Source organism: Parasteatoda tepidariorum, chromosome 7 (assembly GCF_043381705.1).
Source record: "Parasteatoda tepidariorum isolate YZ-2023 chromosome 7, CAS_Ptep_4.0, whole genome shotgun sequence".
Taxonomy (NCBI): domain Eukaryota; kingdom Metazoa; phylum Arthropoda; class Arachnida; order Araneae; family Theridiidae; genus Parasteatoda; species Parasteatoda tepidariorum.
Genome location: NC_092210.1, coordinates 39,015,494 through 39,036,850, shown reverse-complemented (window position 1 = coordinate 39,036,850; position 21,357 = coordinate 39,015,494). Strand labels below are relative to the sequence as shown.

The window sequence follows — 21,357 nt, the reverse complement described above, 5'->3', positions numbered from 1 at the left end:
CTTTCATAACTGGAATTGAAGGTTTACGCTTACATTTTAGTTCTAATAATTTTTACCGTTTGTTCTTCTCTACGTTTACATTTTGTCTTGCGTATTTATCCCTAGAACTGAAAGCGTATCTATCGTGTTCCTGGAACTACTAAATAACAACATCTATTGAAGAAAAATATAAAATTTTAACGTAACTTTTTTCCACTTAGACATGCATTTTCAGCGTACCATAAATATAATTTTCAGCCAAGTGTTTCTTAGATAAATTTTCTTAATTCATTAATGAGTTTAATTTAATTACTACATAGTAAATATGTCGAATTGTGTAAATTGCTTAACGGCTCTAAAACATTAAGTTTTATTCTGCTTTAAATCCCCGACGATAATTTTAGAAAGAAATCCTAACCACTAAGACACGGATCGGAAAAAGAGCAATCTACACCCAACTTATAGTACAAGGATCGAACTCCGGTCGAATCGTTATAGACGAAAGCTCTACCCATCACATTAAATAAGAATCTAGTTTTTGCTGAAATAAATATTAACGCATTGAAATAAGAAAGTCCCTTGGAAGAAAAACGTAAGGAAAAACCGGTATTTTTCGTAACTTCGTTAGCTAGAAACATTCTCCAATTAAATTTTGAACAAGAACTTGACATTCTTATTTTTTCTCTTTCTTTTACAGATTCAGTGTCGTATCATCTTTTTAAAAAATGAACTGAAACTGTTTCCCATTCAAAAAATGTGCCTCCAATCAAGCTTAAAAGTAGAAAGAATTTCCGGTATTGCGCTTTTACACTATATCCTGCAGTCCAGTCATATTCCGCTTATACCGCTGTAAAGAGGTTAAAGAATTTTTTTTACTGTATGAATAAAAATGTAATTTCGATGTAAATTATCGATCGGCTCTGCATCGAGTCACTGTAGCTCAAGGGATAGAACGCTCGCCTCCCAATTAGGTGTCCGAGGATTGAATCCCTAGGGTGGCTGGTTGATAGAATTCTGAACCCGGCTTGCATCGACCACAGTGCTGACGTAAAATATCCTCAGTGGTAGATGTATTATGGGTTAGAGTTTCCTTGCCGTCAGGTTAACCATCAAAGGTTTTCGTGACTTTCCTCTCCATGTAACGCAAATGCGATTTAGTTCCATCAAAACGTCCTCCACGAACACAAATTTCTCCTAATACTTGATCAAAGAGTTTCCTTGGCTTCTGGATTAGGTGTAAAATTACAAAGCTGCGGAATTGAACATTAGTAGTCATAAACCCAAGGAATTGGGTCGACTGTTCAACGACGGTTATAAAATAAAATAAAATGGTAGACGAATCATTTGCCATCGGGTTAACTGTGAGAAATTTTTGTAGTTTCTCTATCCGTGAAACGCAAATAAATGCAGGTTAGTTTCAACGAAAAGTTCTTCACGAAGGCTAGTTTGTCCCAATGCTTCATCCATGAGTTAATGACAAGGCTATGGAATTGAATATTGATAGTCGTAAACTCAGAATTGGGTAAACTGGTCATTATTAAAATAAAATAAAAATATGAATCGGCATTTAAATTTTGTATATTGTTCAAAAATTGCTTTTTTTAAGAAACACGTGTGAGATATTTAATATTTATATTTTAAAACTAAAACATTCAAATTTTAAAGTATACTTTTAAAGTTAGTTGCATAAAAATTGGCAAAATTTAAAAGCTTATAACTATCCTTATTATTTTTTTTAATACGTAAGCAAATAGGCAGTATACAAATGTAAAATACAAAGATAGAAATAAAATGCGACAAATTATCTCGAATAAATAGATAATAAGAATAACCCGTTGCAAGGATATCTTAGATCGAGTATTGATTTTAATGAAGTGGTTCTCGGAAGGAAGAAATAAATGTTGTAAACAGAAATCTGTGTGTGCGATTTAGAAAGAGATAAAAACCACAAAATAAATTTTAGAGAAAACACGCATATTTTATAATGCAAGAACATGATTTTTATTTATTTGATTATTATTGTTATATGTTTCATTTGAATTGTTGCTAATAATTGTACAACTGTGTCAGATATTTGTACTACTTAATATTTTATCCGTAGGAAAGATAAGTCAAAATGAAAAATTTCAATGATTCACGCAGTTTTCAGTTCATTGCATAACGTTTCATCTCATAACATTTTTCTAAACATAAAAATGAGTTTATTGCTACATGTTATTAGTGATTGGTGTCCTATAAATATAAACTTAACAAATAAACAATGTCATATTTATAGATTTATTTAATATACAATGTAGAAAGTATCAAAATAATGAAAATAATGAAAATTAATGATAAGGATAATGATCATACAGGATGAATCCTAATGAATTTGATGAAACTAACCTACCTTTGCGTTTCATGGAGAGGAAAACCATGAAAACAATCAGTTACTTAACTGCAAGGGGATTTTAATACACGATCCATCTACTACAGTGGATGTTTTACGTCAGCACTGTGGTCGGTGCAACCCGGGAAAAGAGCTTGTATTAACCTACTATAGCTGGAATTCGAGCCTGGGAACACCCCATTGGGGGCAAGCGCTCTATAACAGAAGCCACCATAACTTGTTTCAGGCTAATTGAAAAGGCTAATTTACTTCTGTTGAATCCACCCGAAAAGCCTCTTTTAACTCATACATCATATTGCAATGGTAGCAAAAAGTTCAGCTTGAAACCCTAGCATCATAATAAGCACTTATATTAGACTAAATTCTCAGTATTATTGTGATATACTCTTTTTTTCATGATGCATAAGTATACAAAATATATAGGATGTTAACTATTGAATTATGTGATATAAAAACTAAGTTTTTTAAAAACTACTAAGTTCAAAAACTTCATGCAAGCAACAATTATTCAGACTTAGTTTACGGCATCGACGCATCGATGCAATGCACGCTTTAAACATGGTGCATTTCGACGATGAACCAGAATGCGAGTCCGCATGCTCAAACATTATCCCAGCGTGTCCTGCCTTTAATAACCAAGTTTTAACTGAATCTCGTCAACTGTTTCAAAATTAACTATGATTTTTTTAACAATAAAAACTATGAATGACTCTTTTTCAGTCTCGTCAGTTTCCTGTTACAATGGTTTTCGTCAAATAAAAAAATAAAAATAAGTGTTTTGCATAAAAAGGATATTTAAATTGTGTCACTAAAGAAATAACTAAATTCTATACTCTTACAAAATTGTCAGCGTTTAATCACTGCAAGTTTTTAACAAAGCTCTTCTTTATGAATAGCTTCAAATGCAAGGTCAAACCAAGTTAAAACAATTCATTCAATAGAAAACGCACGCTTACATGCTGTTTTAAATTAGTTAGGTACCTAATTTTCTTATTGCAGAATTGAAAAACATATATTATATTCCACTTACAACATTATCCTTTAAACCATATGTTTGTTTGTTTTTCAAATAAAACAGCAAACCATCACGGTTATATTACCAAACTATAATTGCATAAGTAAATAATAACGTGATAAAATAAAACTAATAATTTTAAAAACTACGTTTTTCAAGTAGACTTAAATGGAGAAAAAAAATTTATTTTGTTTGACCTAATTTTAAAAAATATGAGACGCATTACTTTCAAAAGACGTGAGGAAAGTTTCATTGGCAATCGAAGACTACCACGAAAATGATGCGACTTGCATTTTCCTTTATAAAACTATTTTTTACTTGAAAAACATAATTTTTAAAATTTTTGTTTTACTTTATCATTTCCTTTCGTTTTGCGTCTGCTACTTTGCTTAAGTCGTAATGTGGACAAAATTTCTAAAGGCTGTAATTATTGCTTAAGAATTTAGGAAACAATGGAAACTTGTGTTAGTCAGAGGCACAAAGCTGAAATATAAGCACTGTAGCTAATCGCAAAGTGGTAGAGATTTCGATTAACGATAAAATCTATTTGAGCAATAAAAAGCGAAATAATTTCTGCTTGCGACAGTCATGTGACAATGGAAACTTGTATTGTCATACAGCAAAGAGTTCCTGCTTCTTTTAAAACACTCTAGCTAATCGGAAAATGGTTGAGTTTTGGATCATTCGATCTTCTAGCTTCTGCTTATATCAATTAGGAAACGATCGAGATTTGCATTTTCCCTTAGAAAACAACTTCAGAAGAAATTTAAATCATTATATCAACATTCCTAATTTATGTTTCAACAAAATTATGTTAGTATACGCTTCAAATACATTAACTATACTTTTTTTTATGGAGAAAATACAATATTTTTTTAATTGTAAATAAATTATCAATTATTAAAAGAACACAGAAAAAAATGCATTGACTAAACTACCCGAATAGATACGGTAAATTTTACAGTGTTTCAGGCACTATAGGAACACCAAAAAGATATATAATTTTTACTGAAAAGCTTTGGTAAAATTAACAATAAAATTCAGATTCATAATATGCGATAAAATTCGGCAATTTTATCAAGATACATTAGAGCATGTTATAAAAACAATTATTAAGTTTAACTTCAGTTTTGTATTTTTAACTAATTGTGTGGTAGTAAGGAATATATAATGTGCGGTAATAAGGAATGGAAATTAGAATTTCTGGTTAACCATTACAATATGAACGAAAAAATCACCAAATGAATGGTTTAAATACCGGATATTTCACTTTTATTAACCAGAATTATGGTTTCTTTTACCTGAAATGTCATTACCACCCAGTGCGGTAATTTTACCAGAAATTTTTTCTCCGTGTAGAGTCACCGTGTAAGAATAAAAACTTTAAATACCGTTACTTACCTTTAGTTTAGAAACCCACATAGTGTTTTATAACATAGTTTAATGTTATTGAAGTTCCAACAGGGATTTTCAAAATAGAGAGAAATACTTCACAATTTATTCTTTTTTAAGCATGAATTCAGCAAGTATTGCATATATTTTCCATTTTCTTATCTTGAATAGAAAACACTATTTCTTAAATTGCTAGCTAAATAAAATGAAAACTAGTTCAGGTCATTATTTACGACAAAAGACTAATTTAATGCTTATCTTCAATTTATATGAATGCAATCTGACCCAAATATTTCTGTAAACGAAAGGGTTGATACTGCAGTTTTTTAATAGTACCTACACTTTCATGCTTGACTTATTTCAATTTTCTTAGAAATTATTTTTTTGAAAAATAACAAGAGAAAAGTGCCATCACGTAAGAGGTAATCTATCTCTATCTGCTTATCGAAAGTGTTTGTTTTGGTACTAAAAATAGTTAGATGTAATTATCAAATTAAATCGCGTTTTGTATTTTGCGTTACTCTTGTATATTGCAATAAGAAAAACAGTAATCAAAAAAATATCAATTCTGCAGTATGTATATGCATTTTATCGTTTCTAGTCTTAACTTATGGTATTTAAAACTATTTGTCGATTTTTTTTATTGTGATATCCTTGTTTAGATTTACTTATTTTTTTCACTTTATTGTATGAACTTATATTGTTTTATTTTTTAGTAACTATTACACGGAGAAAACAACTCAGAAAAAATTCCGTAATGTCAGGTAATTACATTTAGGGTAAAAAAAAACATAATTCTAGTTTGAAAAAAAGTATATGGTGTTTAAACCGTTTATTTTTTAAAGTTTCTGTTCATGTGGTAATGGTTTACCGGAAATTTCGGTTTTCAAAATTATTGTTCGTAATACCACACATTTAGCAAAAAATACAATATTGAAAAGTAAACTTAACAGAATAAAGTTTTCTCTAAGGTATCATGATAAAATTACCAAATTTTGTTACATTTATCAATTTTTATCTCATATTCTAAAACCATATTGTATTGTAAATTTTACCAAATTCCTAACCAAAGTGCTTCAGTAAAAGTAAGCAATCTTTCTGATGTTCCCATATGGCTAGAAATGAACTAAATTTCACTATATTCTGGTAGTATTGACTATACTTAGGGAAATTTTTTAAGAATTGCATATTTTTATTAACATAATGACTTTATTAAGCATTAGTATTAAAATAAAGAATGATAATGAACAATAAACATACTATGATACACATTTTAATTTAATTAAAAACTGAATTAAAGTATTCTCAACATAAGGATTAGAAATTAACCGAAATAAGATTTGCATTTATGATACAGTTTTTGCCCAATAACTTACGTACCAATAAACTTAGCTTTTTCCATATAACATAACTAAAAATCTGAAAAGAATCACAGTAAATAAAGAGCGTAAATGTCATACTCCAGATTTCAATAATAAATATTATAGCGTTTACAAAGATAATGAATTGATTCTTGCAAGAAGAATTTTAAAAGTAAAACTGAAACCTAAAATATTCAATTTCATTTTTTGCTGTTTAGTTATACATTAGGTAAATTACCAACTTTCAAACATGTAGCATTAATTTCATTAAATAAAAAATTAAATCAACTTACTCAAAAATGAATGGATTTCCTTGAATATAACTTTTCTTCTATTAATTTTAAAGCATTAATAGTTAGACACAAAGTAGTTGCACTAAATGAACTGAGTATTAAACAGCGATAATAAATATTAAATGAAGTATAAAGAAAAGGTCTATTTTAATTAAGTAAAAAATTCTTAAATTAACTTACTCAGAAATACATCGATTTTCTTAATATAATTTAACTTCTAAGAATTTTAAAACTTTAATAGTCAAATACAAAGATGTAGCACTAAATAAACTGAGCCTTAAATTAAGATAATAAATTAAACTACATAAAAAAGAATTAATTTACTAAATAAAAATTTCTAAACTTAACTTACTAAAAAAAACGACTTCCTAAGTGTAATTTAAGTTATTTTAACTTTAAAACTTTAATAGTAAAATACAAAGAAGTTGCACTAAATGAACTAAGCATTAAGCAAATATAATAAATAAAACTGTAAGAAAAGCATATATTTAATTAAATAAAAAAATCTTAAATTTACTTACTCAAAAATGAATCGATTTCCTGAATGTTAATTTAACTTCGATTGATTTTAAAACTTTAATAGTTAAATACAAAGTTGTACTAAATGAAATGAGCATTAAATAAAATTTTATTTTTAAATTCCTTAATACTTTTAATAATTTTAATTTAAATTTATATTGAATGTGTTATTTTAACTTTAATTATAACAATACTTTCTTTAATCAATATAATGTAAAACAAATCTCACTCATTTATCTAAGTTAGGAACAAAATATTTGTTTTTCGGATAAGAAATCTAAAAACAGCATACGTACACTGAAATCTTTAAGCAACGACAGTGAGAGACGAAATTAATTTGAAACTTTTAGCAAATTTTAGCAAATACCTACAAGTATTTGTGTTTAATAAATGTGGAGTACAACACAATGTCGAAATTGGTCTAAATAAAATATCGGCTCACTAACAAGAATGTGGCGTGACTCAGTTAGTATTACTTCCTATGTTAATTCAGTCATTATATCTATCGCAGAGGATTTTGTTTTTTGTGTTTTAGTTAAAAACAAAGACATTTAAACTGATTTAAGCAAACTGTTCGAAAATATAGACTCAAGGAAAACGTCACTTCGCAGTTTTTAAAAAATCTGTATCTCGATGTATCATGTTTGATGTATCAAGGAGAAAAACGGGAAACTTAAAACTTGAATGATTTCAATGAAATAAAGAACGACAGTTGTTTTCGTAATCTATCCAGAAAAACTGAATTTTGTTGTTCTTAAACCATCAACTGGAGTTATTGAAATTTAATAATAAAACCTGTTGCGTAACTGAACTATTTGATTCCTGTATTTTAAAATAACTAAGAAAAACTTTAATATTTAGAATTTTAACACTTTTTTTTACTTATGTCATAATTTTCAAATCTTTTTTTTATTTAAGGGGAGTCGGTAGGGCATTTACCAATAATGCTAAAACTGATCTTTTTCGGTTTACCTTTTCTCAGCATCTAAACAAGATATTGCTTCAGTTTGCTTGTTTTTTCACAGAATATTTATATATACATGTTTACACTGTGATAACTGCTAATACAGATTTTTGCCAAGAAATACAAACAACTGATACATACAGCATACAACTTACATAATCTGTAATATCCCCCAAAAAATTTCAAAACGATATCATAAGTAGGCCATCGAAGAAGGCCAGTTTTAGCATTATTGATATATGCCCTACCGATTCCCCTAAAGTAAACTGAGAAAAATATTAGCACAATGTTTAATTATTGCACAACATACAATTTACCAAAATGGATTTTCAATATATCTATAAAAATCAAATAGAACCGTTAAATAAATAATCCCGTGAAACTAAAGCGATGGGATATTACTAGATAAAACAAACTTCAATGGCTTTATAAACATGCAAATGGAAATAAAAGTCTACATGTTTCAACTGCTCAATAATTGGCGCCCATTCTCCAGATGTGCCTGGCGTGAACGAGAAGACTTTCAAATTTCTTTTGTTTCCTCTCAATTATTTCATTCTCATTTTTGTTTCTTTCCTTTTTTTAATCAAGCAAATATAAATGCATTTACTTCAAAAATATACAGATTGGAAATCACAGTAGCTCATTTTTTAAGCGCTCAAAAATAAGAGCCGATTTTCAGGACTTGCCAGACGCGAATGAGAAGAAACAAAAGTGATTTCAAAGATCTTACTTTTATTTACTATTTGAAAGATCAATTTGCTTTTGTTTCTTATGATTCACGTCTGACAAGTCTTGAAAATGGGTGTCTATTTTTAGGGTGCAAGCCGGGTGCGGAATTCGTTTCGACCAGCTATCGCTGGGATTCGAACCTGATTCACCTCATTAGAAGGCGAACGCTTTATTCCCTGAGTCACCACGGCTCCAAAGCCATTGTTTATCATCACTCTATTCTATTATCTTTATGCCCTCTATATTCTTAAAAAAGAAGAAAAAACATATGTTGTTAAAAACAGCAACTGTTCTAAGCCCTAAGCCAATGATTTTAATTTGTGATTTGTTCAGTTTCAAGAAAAGGTGAAATCAAAATTTTCTCCAGAACTGAGTCTCAAAACTGAGTCTAAATTTTCCTAACCTAGCTTTCAGACTCAACATGTTTGGCTTGATGTTATTTCGTATCATCTCTGGACATCCACGCCTATGCAGTCTTTATTTATCAACTTCTGATTATATACCTACCTATCCTCTTCAAGCCAGCTGACTTCAAGTCTCTTTTCCAGGTCCCTCGTGTCCTGAGCCAGTCCTCTTGCCTCCTCCCATCCGCTTAGTTTCGCTTTGCACAGATCTTGGTGCATATATCTTTGCCAAGTAAGTCTCGGCCTTCCTTTTTCACGTTTTCAATCCAGTGCCCAAGTAAGTGAGATATTAGCCCGTTTCAAATGAAGAGTATATTCAGTCCATCTCCATCTTCTCTTCAAAATTTCTTCATAAATGGGTGATAATTTCTTCCTTTGTTAATAGATCTTTATTTGAAATAGTGGTAGGCCAGAAAATTTCAAATAATTCTTAAACATTTGTTCAGGAATCTTCTGATTATAAATACCATGCAGATATTTTACCGTGACCCCAATTGGGCTCAAAATTTCCTCAATCCTACAGGAATATGCACCAAGCAACCAATGTTGGTGTGTCTAGATTTTTCAATATTGGTGCTAGAATGTCTTTTAATATTAGGCAAAAACGATTCTATATAGGGTCGCTATTGGTTGAAAAGTGACTATTATATATCCGATGAAATGGACAATTCTATACAGGGCCAATAATGGCTGAGAAATGGATATAAAATATAAGGTTAATCTAACAATTCTACGAAGGGCCAAATATCGGGAAAATATCGGCTTTTTTTACCCTTATTGAGTCAAGATTAATGAATATTAGATCAATGAGGACCCAAGTTATTTTTCTGCTAAGGTGTCCCTGCATTTTATTTTACTCAAATTACTCTTTACCCGTAAAGTGAAGACTATGGGTTATTTGAAAATCGCACGATATCTGCAAAGTTTTCAAACAAACCTATCAATCAGTGATATTCCATGACCTCGAAACTTAATCAAAGCATTTAGTTCGAAGTTTTTTTTCGTCACTTTTGCGCAACTTAAGGATCTTAAATGGATTACACTTTAAGTAGAAATATAGTAAACAGTAGCGTTATGATTTACTTGAGTGAAGTGCTTCCAGAAATGTGATACCATCATTTCATGAATGAATTGCTTTTACGCTGAAATAAACACTTTATTTTATAAGCGAAAATATACTTAATTCTTTCAGAGACTTTAATAAGGCATCAAGATTGAAGTGCGCGTTTCCAGTTTGAAATCAAAGTCCACTCTGCGAGGTTAATTGCATTGAAATCTTTATTATTTATGTATAAAGAGAAAGATGTGGCGTTTATTAAGTGCAATTTGTTATTTAAAAATATCACTGACTCGATATTTTAATTGTTTCATTTATGTATGATTGAACATCTTCATCTATATATAATCAATTTTATATTTTATAGGTTGATTGGTTATTAGTTCGTAAGTAATGCCAAATAGATTTCCCACCTTTAAACAAAAATATGGAGGCATACTATCAGGAGGTTTGTTAGGAAAAAAAATTTTATCTTTTAATTTGAGAGCAAAAAAAAACTATATTTTTGTAGCTGGACATGCCTAATGACCCAGCAATTTTTAACTCGTGGTATAATAAAACTATTACTATTATTGATTCCGTTCAATTTAAACTCACCATAAAATTTCAACTCAGTATTTTAGAGTGCTCAGGTTGTATATATAGATCAAATAATTTAAACCTTTTTATAAGAAATATCCAATACATAAGTGAGAATTTTATTTTCCACTAAAAATTGTTATGCACACTATCACGAAAGATGAAATATATATAAATATAGCTAAATATTTTTTTACATAATTATCATGTACCTTTTAATTCTGCAACTTTACTTTTGCTTGAAATTACGAATTTCTAACAAATATTACATTTCATATAAATTTTATTAATAAATACTAATTTCACTTTGTTTTTGAAATGCAAGAAAATATAACTCTCTTTGCCTATTTTCTTTTCTAAATGAAAAAAATGAGAAATGAAAATTTAAAACTCTTACTTTATCTTCAATGGAAGAAAATTTATTTAATATAGTTTAAAAATCATAGCAGCACTATTCATCTGAGTAACTCAATCCTCTCACATAAGGATAAAAAATATTTCGGTGGTTTTTCATTTATACACCTTTACATTCGAATGTAATCTTTTATTCATTTTTCAGCTTAATTCAGCCGATTCATTGTTATTTATTTTCGATTATTGTTAAAAATCAAATTCCTTGACTCGTGTCTGATTAATATGCAAAACAACAGAGTTGACACTTGAAAACTTTAGTGGTAATACGAGCTCTTAAGACGTATATTTGTAATTTTAAAATTGATTAGGGATTTTAATACTATAACTTTTTTTAATCTATTTTCTATCAGTTGTTTTAATCTTTTAGTCAGCAAAAAAATATCATTAATTGCTTATTTTTCTATCCTCTTTTCAATTTTATTATTAAACTGAATTTTAGTTTCAGATGTTGAATTAATGAAATTTAAGTGTCTTCTTTTGAGCTCGTGATGTCAAGGTTTAATAACGTTAAGAACAACTATCAGTGGCATCAAGTGTCAGGTTTAATACCCTTCTTGTCAGCATTAGAATAATAAGAGGCAAAAAGGCATTTAAAAAAACATGACCACGAAATTTATTTGCGATTTCCTCATCACAGCGCTGTAAAAATCTGTGTTCAAACTGAAGTTTCTGTATAATAAGGAGTCTGTTTCTTTGGAAAAATCCTATGGGCAAACATTTCGTTAATAAGAAGAAGTCAGTTCCTTCTTTTAATCGAGGAGGATACGAATTTCATCAAAAGCTTTAAGCATGATGCAATGCATGTCAAATAACATAATTGTTTAGGAAATACAGCATAAAATAAAAGGAATAGGAATGAAAGAGAATTTATTAATTGCTAGAAATTGAGTCTGAGAAATCTTTTGTAGAATCAAATGCACAAAAACCTGTACCATCCCGCCATACATCGAAAACGGTTTTAAAAACAGAAAAAAATGTAGGAAAATTCTTTATGGCCCAGTAGACAAAAAAATTGCTACATGGCCTTCAACTGACGCTAATCTTCACTTCTTTTGGCGTATAAATTACTGTAAAAGTTAAACGTTACTGATGTAGATATTATATTTCCGAGTAACATTATTTTAACAGTCGGGAAACGGTAAAAATGTATAGAATGTAATGAAAGTCAAAGAATGAGAAAGCTGTTTCGTTGAATAATTAAAGGATTTCGTTTCGTCAAAAATCAATTTCTTTCATGACAAAATTATTGTTAAAAAAAGAAAGAAAGAAATTTAGCTCAGGGACTGCTGTTAAAAATGAGCTAAATTTTCGATAGTTAATACGAAAAATCATGCGAAATAGCTTCTTGCAATTTATTTGTTAGTAAATGTTCAAATGTTTTAGTCTCTTTTAACTACTGTAATGAGTTTTAATATAATTACATTTTCACATTATGAACACAACAGAAAGAAATAAGCAAAATTATATTTCCATCTTAAAAGAAAAATAAATTTACGAATCTTACCTTGGTTCTTAAGTATAAAGTATGTTATATACAATATTTTTCTTTTATTAAACTATATAAAATTCATCATCAATAAATAGTGAGTTGTTTGAAAGTATTTTACCTTTTCAAAAAAATTGTCAATTAAGAACTTAAACATAGAACTTATATATTTATTCACTCCTTTTTTTCAGGAAATAAGGAAATGATAATTACTGATAAAAAAATAAAAAGCAGTTATATCAAAAACACACCTGGGTTATGTTTGCAGCTTTATCGTATTTCCCTTCAATGATTCATTTCCATTAAAATGGTCCTTAAAAGTAATGAATACTTTTTTTCCAATTTGAAACTTTTTAAGAAAAAACTTCATTTTCAGACAAATGAAGCTTATTTCGTAAAAATGCAGAATTAAAATCTTATTATTTAGTTAGATTACCAGGAAATAATTCTCACTTTCGAAGAATTGAACAGAAGTAAAGAATTTCCTGGACTTGATATTTCAAAACAATGAAAAGTGTTAGTATAAAAAGTAAAAAGTAATTAGTTTAAAAAGTTAATGAAACTAGGAAAAATATTGCAAAGCTAAAATAATCGAGTTAAAAAGCTGAGAATTGAGGAATAAAATTGGGGAATCATAAAATGGAGTCATCGAACGAAATATCGACAGCTAAATAGTTCTATAAGTAATGTTCAACTTCAAATGATAGTGTGCTGTCAACTAAGTAATGATAAACGGTAAGTCATACAACAGGGACAGACAAGTTCCAATGGGATAATTTGTTCCATTTTCAATGCTGCATGGAAACAAATGTTATTGAGACTTAAATGTGCCGTCTACATAAAGGAATAAGAAAAAAATGAATTTTTAAAAAAATCTATTTTCTGCTTATGTTTAATGTGAGTGCTCACATCAGTGTCTCAGCTCATCGAGTCCTCTGAGCAATCGCAGAACGTAAATTTTCAAAAATCTAGTTAACAGCGATTGCGCAGAAGCACAATGCGTCGAGACGTGCACGTCTACCCTTTCTCTGAACCTACCATAAGAAAAAGTATTCATCTGTGCCAGTGTAACATATTTTATTTTATATTTTATCCGTCGTTGAACAGCCGACCCAATATTGGGTTTTCGACAACTAATGCTCAACTTCATAGCCTTTGTAATTTTGAGCCAATCCAGAATGGATCAGTACCCCCAGAGGTATGGATTTGTTATGGGAACATGGAGGACTTTGAGACTCGACAGATTTAGCGTGCATCAGTCACCATTTACTACACGGGGAGTCTTCGGCAGGCGGGAATCGAACCCACGATCTCTTGGACATGGGCCCAGTGCCCTACCAGTCAAGCTATCCCGGCCTCCGTATAACATATTGTAATCAATACACTAAACCATTTTCTAATTTACTGCACCAATTAAATTTTACCTGTATGATTACTTAAATTAAGCACAAAAAAGGCACAGTTAAATAAATATTTATCTAAGGCGCAGAATTTTCTACACTAACAAGCGGCATATATGGTTCAAAGGATAAATCTTAAATATGTTAATTAATAAAAGATACAATATTTAATAGTTACGAAATCAGACACAAAAACGAATTTTTTCCGAATAAATATTTTTTTGAAGGTTTGGTATTTTTGACTCTAAAGGGATGGGTAAGTGTAACCAAAATTTCAAATACTTGGTTTCTATAAATAAGTCAAAAGAGGAATTAAATGCCTGAACAATTATTTTTAATTTTGATTTTTTTCTTTTTTTGTCTTATCTCTAGAACTATTTAAGAGAAATTAAGAATTACCCCAATGATGAAACTCGATTCTTCAAAGATAATTCCTTAAAAAAAATTTACAAGCATTAATTTTAATTATTTAAATTAATTTTATAATGATCACATATTTTTGGAATTGTAAGGTATAAAAAATTTACATAGCTTATAATTGTGTAATTTTAAATGATAATATCCATATTTTCCAGATAATGTCAACCTGCATGCCTTATTTTAAAGATTAAACCTCCAAATACATTCAAAAAATATTTTTATTCCAAGAAAGTACATTGTACATTATTATATCTGAAACATTAAATTGGAGCATACGAAAATCAATCTTTTGAACAGAAATAATTCAAGGAGCTCCATTTCAATCACTTTATATTTTAATAATAAGCAACCACATAGTATTGTGCTTTAAAAAGAACAATTAAAATAGAAGAAACTTCCTATCTACTCTTAGTGAACTTTGATCGTAATTTAATGTTATAAGATAAAATCTGCATCAATGTCTATGCGTAACATACAGCAATTAATTAAAAGTCTATTTGTAACCTAAAGTAAATTTTTGATCCGAAAAGTAATTAACATAATCATTATGAACATTTTATTCGGTATTTTTTACTATGAAATGAATTACATTGAACTCTTATAAAGCAATTAAAAGTTATTACTCTTTTAATTACTGAAATAAATCTTTTCATCTGAATTGCCTATTTTTAAGTAAATTCTTTATTAGGATTTATGTAACATATAATACCGGAAACAAAAGACAATCTATTCACTTCGATATTTATTTCAACTGTTATGCTGACTGACGGCGTGAAAAGTTGTTTATGGAATTTATCATTTAAAGATTTTTATCTTTTAAAACACCTTTAAGATTTAGTAACATATCAGAATTTTGATCTCTTTCTTTCTTTTGAATTATAGAGAAGTTCCTAACAATTATTCAAGAAGGAGTCATAATTTAAAATAGTTTTCAGAAAAACTAGCTATTTTTAATTAATATCAATCACAAAAAAGATATCCTTAAGTTCCAAGTTTTATTAAAAAAAATATAATGTAACGAAATTAACGTAACAAAATAAAAGTAAAATATTTTAATTATTTATTTTTAAAGTACTATTTAAGTAAGGTTTTTGTTTTTAAGAATTTCTCAAGTTTTCAAAATGTTTAATAATTTTAATTCTTCTTTTCTAATATCCTTTTTTTCCCCCTTTACTTTTTTGTTTTTTGCTTATTTTTTCTCGTTATATATATCATGTGTTGGTTCGTAACTGGATTTGCACAAAGTAATTATATATTATACTGGATAATTCGAAATTTTTAAACAATAAAAGGTCGGATTTTAATTATTACACTTTAATTTTGAGAAATTATGAACATCAATTGAAAAAAATCTTTATCAAATATTAGAAGGTTTTTAACCACGAATTTGTACTCGGCAAAAATATCAATCAAGATAACAAAAAAATATCTCTTACCTAAATTGTCATTTTAAAATTCATATTTTGGAGATGAAATTACTGTCAACGTTCATTCAGGAATAAGATGTCAGTCTCTCTTTTTCAGTTTTAGTATTTTAATACTCACCGATAAATAAATAAATAAAATCTGCTTATTAATTTCATACTGATCACAGCTGAATGAAGATCTCTGGATCTTTTTTGTTTATTATGTACTAACCTCGTTTAAATAATCAATAAGTTTGTGAAAAAAAGTCATTTGATACTGTTAAGTGTTTACCCGGGATTTTCTGGCATATGTTTATTAAATATATCGAAAAATTTCTTTCCTCTTATGTTTGCTTTTTTTTTTCAAACAAACTTAATATATTTTTATATTTAGACACATATTTAAAACAAAAGAAAATTTTTTCATTAATTAATATTCTTTTGCAATATACAATTACTGCGAGCACGCAAATTACAAAAAAAAAAAATTAACGGCATTGTTCTGTTTTCTCTTTACGTTTCAATTTAACAGAAAAAAGTTTAATGAATGTAAAGAATGACAAAAGTTGACACATCACCTACATTGTTCTTATCTTAATAAATTCCACCTTTTTAGAACGTATGTTTACATATAAAACTTCCTATTCTTATTATACAAAAGAAAAGTGTTGTGTAACTAAGCCTATGAGTGCCTAAAGTCATTTAAACGTATTTGTTCACCTTTTAAATATCATAACATAATGTATGTTTTTCACATCGAATATGCTTAGTACGTTCTTTAAAGAACAATAAAATGTGAACATTAATTTGAGCTTAAATAAACAATAACGCATGCTCATTTCTTGTACTTTATTCAAGAAAGATTGCGTTAGCTAAAAGTTTAAATGATAACTAAAGAAAAATTGGTACGCCCAATTTGTTTCAATATCTATCGATATTGATAAATCTTTCCTATGATAAACTTAAATTTAAGGAATTTTGATTAACTTTTCCGAGGTTATGTTAATTCTTGATTAATTCTCCTTCATATGGATGTTCTTTGTGTATTTTCCACAAAAAAAAAATTATTTTTGTGTAAAGTATAAAATTAGAGAGTTTTTCTCTTGAATTTATTTCAGGATAATAAAAGTTTTATAACAATAGTTTTTTTTTTACAAACTTAACAATTTTAAAATTTCAATTTTTTATTTCAAACGATTTTTTCCTGAATACAATGGAAATCACAAACTTAGCGAATCACAAATATTAAAAATAATTAAAGTAAAATAAAATCTTACATATAATTAAATTAAATCTTGCATATTTCAGGATAATTAAATTTTTATAACAATAGTTTTTTTTACAAACTTAACAATTCTAAAAATTCAATTTTTTATTTCAAATGAATTTTTCCTGAATATAATGGAGGCCTCAAACTTAGCGAATTACAAACATGAAAAATAATTAAAGTAAAATTAAATCTTACATTTAATCAAAAACCATTGTCAAAACTTCAGATTTATGATTTGATGTGGAAAGAGAGAATCAAAATATAGAAACGAATCGAATAAAGAATAAAAGAGGATTTCGACTGTAATAATAATCAGAAGAATATTGTGGTAGTTACGATGGATTACAAATGAATAAACATTTTTTAAGTAGAATTCAGTGAGTTCTTTAGTTTTTATTTGAATAAAAACTTATTCTATTTATTAGATTAAGAAAAAGTTATTTATCTGTTAGCTCTTTTTTTCAGAATGTCTTCGACCGTGGTAGCCCAGTGATTATAGAATCGGACTCCGATCCGGAGTCGTTGGATTTCGATCCTCGACTCTGCTAAAACCCACCGAGTACGTGCAATATACGTTCTCGTAAAATCTGTGGAATCGGTTGCTATGACCGGTCTCTGAGCAGTGCCAAACAGGTAATTTTCTTCCTCTTTAGATCTATGTCTAAATTAAAGAAGTGGCCTTACAAATGTTTGATGATGCCATCTATACGTGGAGTTCTGAGCCAAGACGTTCTTTCAACCTTGCGATGCTCTCCTGTCAAACGAAAGGCGCACCTTCCTAACTTAATTCAAAGGCCAATGGCGGACAAGCTTGACTTTCCCAAGTGTCATTAGAAAAAACATTCAACAGAATGTCTCTGTCACTTTGTCTTTTTAAAAGACCAAAATTGAGAATAATCAGCATTCACCAGTAAATATCAGCATTCACATAGTCGATAAATATCCAAAATATTTGTTAGATTAGATATTAATTTATTTATTAATATTTTTATATTAATTCGATATATTAGGATATTTTGAAAAACAACAAATAAATGTTTACCGGGGATAATAAATGTTTACAGGGGAATGTTTTTAAGGTTAAAAACCTTAGTCTGATATTCCCTAAATTGATGTTTTTTAAGGCAAGTTCCCCTGCCCGGTATTTCCTACACTGTTATTCGCATTCTCTACAGTAAATTTTTCTTAAGTTAAGTACTACTTCCCGGTATTCCTTACACTGATATTTCTTAACGTTAAGTATCACTGTTCGGCATAAGCTTGCCTGATATTCCTAACACTGATGTTTTTCCAAATCTGTCCTATTCGGATATTAAAATATCGATTAATAAGTTAATATCAATTCGGATTGCAATTCAGCTGGATTCCGAAGTATTTCGGGCATTCACTATGTGATTGTTGAAATTTACCAGTGAAAGTCCACATTCTCCCAGATTTCGGTTACATCTTCAACATAATTTTGGAGGTTCAAAGTTAGAGAAAATTTCACAATGTGATTGAAATTATCTGCAAAAAGTGCTTGGTCGTAGATTGTATGTATGTCAATATTACAAAAATAAAGTGAAAAAATATAATAAAATAGAAGATTTTTATAATTAATGCGTGATAATAGATTAGACTACTATAATCAAAACATTTCGATTATCCGAAGTCCCGTTAGAGCCAACGGGACCGTAAAGAATGGTCCCGTTGAATTACTTTGGATAATCGAGATCCTACTATATTTAGTGCCAATAAAGACGCTTTTTTTACTTCCTTTATTCCATTTCTTGAGATCATGCTAATAAAGAATGAAACAAACATGATCAAATAGAGCAAAATACAAAATGGAACAAATGGTTATTGATTGAAGTGATAATTCCATTAGAATAATTTGTTTCTTGTAAAATATTAGCACCAGAGAAAAGGGAATAGCTTTGCTACAAAACAAATTGTTAAATAATAATGCCAATTGATAAGCGAAGCGTGAACTATAATTTTCAAGTTTTAACAATAAGAAACAATGATACCAAGTTTAAGGTTTATCGTCTGATAACACGCGACTTCTTGACTTTTCACTTTCTGGTTTATTGTCTATAAGTGAAACCGGAAGTTTTAATTATAATTAAAGTGCAGATAATAGCGCCATAAATGGGTTACTAAAACTCATGCTATAGTAATATATATTTCACTTTTTAAACAAGTGTGAGGGAATTAGCTGTTTCTATTTATTTTTTCATGTCTAATAATTTAGATATCAAGTTGTTAAAAACTATCAAATAATATTTTATCTTTACTTTTGTAAGAAGCCTTGCACATATTATTTACATTTGCAAGCATTGTACAATCTTCAATTGTTTTTAAAATATTTCAACATTTAAGAAATAGTTTTAAAAAAACATTAAACGGAATTTTTTTTTTAATAAAACAACATTTAAGGCATATTAAACAACAACGACAAACATTTAAACATTTAAAAAATGTTAAAGTATCATTTATCAAGCTTTGATACCAATTGATAAAAATTAGTAACAGCTGAACTGGATTAAATATTCCATTAAAACTACATCAATTCTATATTTTTATTTTACTTTTATTTTATATTAGTTACTTATTACTTATTTTTACTTATTTTTCTATTGGAAACTTTTAAAATGAATATCCGAAAAATATCCTAATTCGGAGACAAAATAATTTAACAAATAAATTATTTAAAAAAATATTCAGAGTATAAGAAAGTAATTATCTGTCTTTTGGTTCCTTGAAAGTATCGGAATTGTTTAGGAAAGCGATTTTGGTGAAAGGATACCACAGTTTCCATGTCGGTGATGGGATATTTTTAAGTATTCTGCAACTTCTCGAAATCACGGAAAACTTAAAATACTTATCAGGAAACAATACTAAAGAGCAGTTAAATTTATAAATGTCACATATAGAAAAAGTGAGGTATATTACTATGTAGCCCAAAATCAAAATTATTCTTTTGGTATAAAATAATTAAATAAAATAATACTTATTTCAAAAGATACTATCAGAAATAAAATGAAAATTAAAGCATATAGTAACATGCCACATTTTCATATTGTTTAGGAAAGTGATTTTGGTGAAAAATACCACAATTTTGATATTGGTAATAAGATGCTTCTATATGTTACGCAACTACTAGAAATCACGGAAAATACCCATCAAGAAGCAATATTCGAGAAAAGTTTGATTTATGAAAGTCATATTTGAAAAAAAATGAGACATATCACTATAAAGCCCCAAATCACTTTTATGGTTTCTGGTAAGAAATGACTAAATAAAATAATACGTGTTTCAATCGATACAATAAGAAATAAGAAAAATTTAAAGAATATATAAACATACAATTTTGTTTTTTGAAAAAAATACCGCTTACCTCTGTTCATAAATTCATCTGATGTGTGTGTAATCAGGAAACGGTCAATTTGAAAGTTTCTAACCTTGGCTCAAAATTAAAATCACATTTTTTCTTTAAAAAAAAAAACATAGAATACCCACAAAATGTAGAAAGGTCACACGATCTTCTTGCTCGATTGAATTTACTTTCGATTTCCCACAACAATTTCAATATCCGTCGATAATGATATAAAAATCGTAAACATAACGAAATTTAATTTCAAATAAAAAGGAACAAAGCAGTTAATTATTGCAGAATTTCTGAAACAATAAGTATTTTTTTTTCTGACTGCGATAATATAATTTCATTTTCAACTTTCCACTTGAATGAAACTTGATTAACACAATTATAAAAATCAGTGGTGGAACATTTTATTTTTTAACCCTCGACTCGTTTGTTCCCTATCAACCTGATTCTGAGAAGTGTGTGATTTGGCCACATCCTCTGTGACCCCGGTCGATGTATGTCGACATCGAAACATTCACTCAAGTTGTATCTCATTCATTTAATGCAGCTTATTTTAAAAGATCCGCCTACAAGTAATGTAAAAACAGCTGATACATTTGATACTCAATATAAAATTAACTTTAAAAAAATTCAAACATTTGAAGTACATCTGAAAAAGTTAAAGTTGTCCTTTGCTAAACGGCATTAAAATTTATATTCTATATTTTCATTAAAAATGTATAAAAATTATATATAAAATATATGTATAATTATGTATAAAATTTTTATACATTGTTTTTTTCAAGTTGTATCTCATTCATTTAAATGCAGCTTATTTTAAAAGATCCGCCTACAAGTAATGTAAAAACAGTTGATACATTTGATACTCGATATAAATTTAACTTGAAAAAAATTCAAAAATTTGAAGTTA

At 28.4% G+C, this 21,357-nt stretch overlaps 1 protein-coding gene across 2 annotated transcripts in view; it reads right to left on the bottom strand.

The window, feature by feature from the left end:
• The window catches only part of LOC107448516 (organic cation transporter protein), a 48,298-nt gene extending 27,321 nt beyond the window's left edge, over positions 1–20,977 (bottom strand). The window contains exon 1 of one of the 2 annotated variants that reach the window (XM_071183304.1): positions 20,460–20,977. The gene's annotated coding sequence lies outside the window, so the exon portion shown is untranslated. Of the gene's footprint in view, positions 1–4,784; positions 5,019–20,459 lie in introns of those variants that run through there. The other variant, XM_043056429.2, reaches the window with a different exon arrangement.
• Between the last annotated feature and the right edge of the window lie 380 nt (positions 20,978–21,357).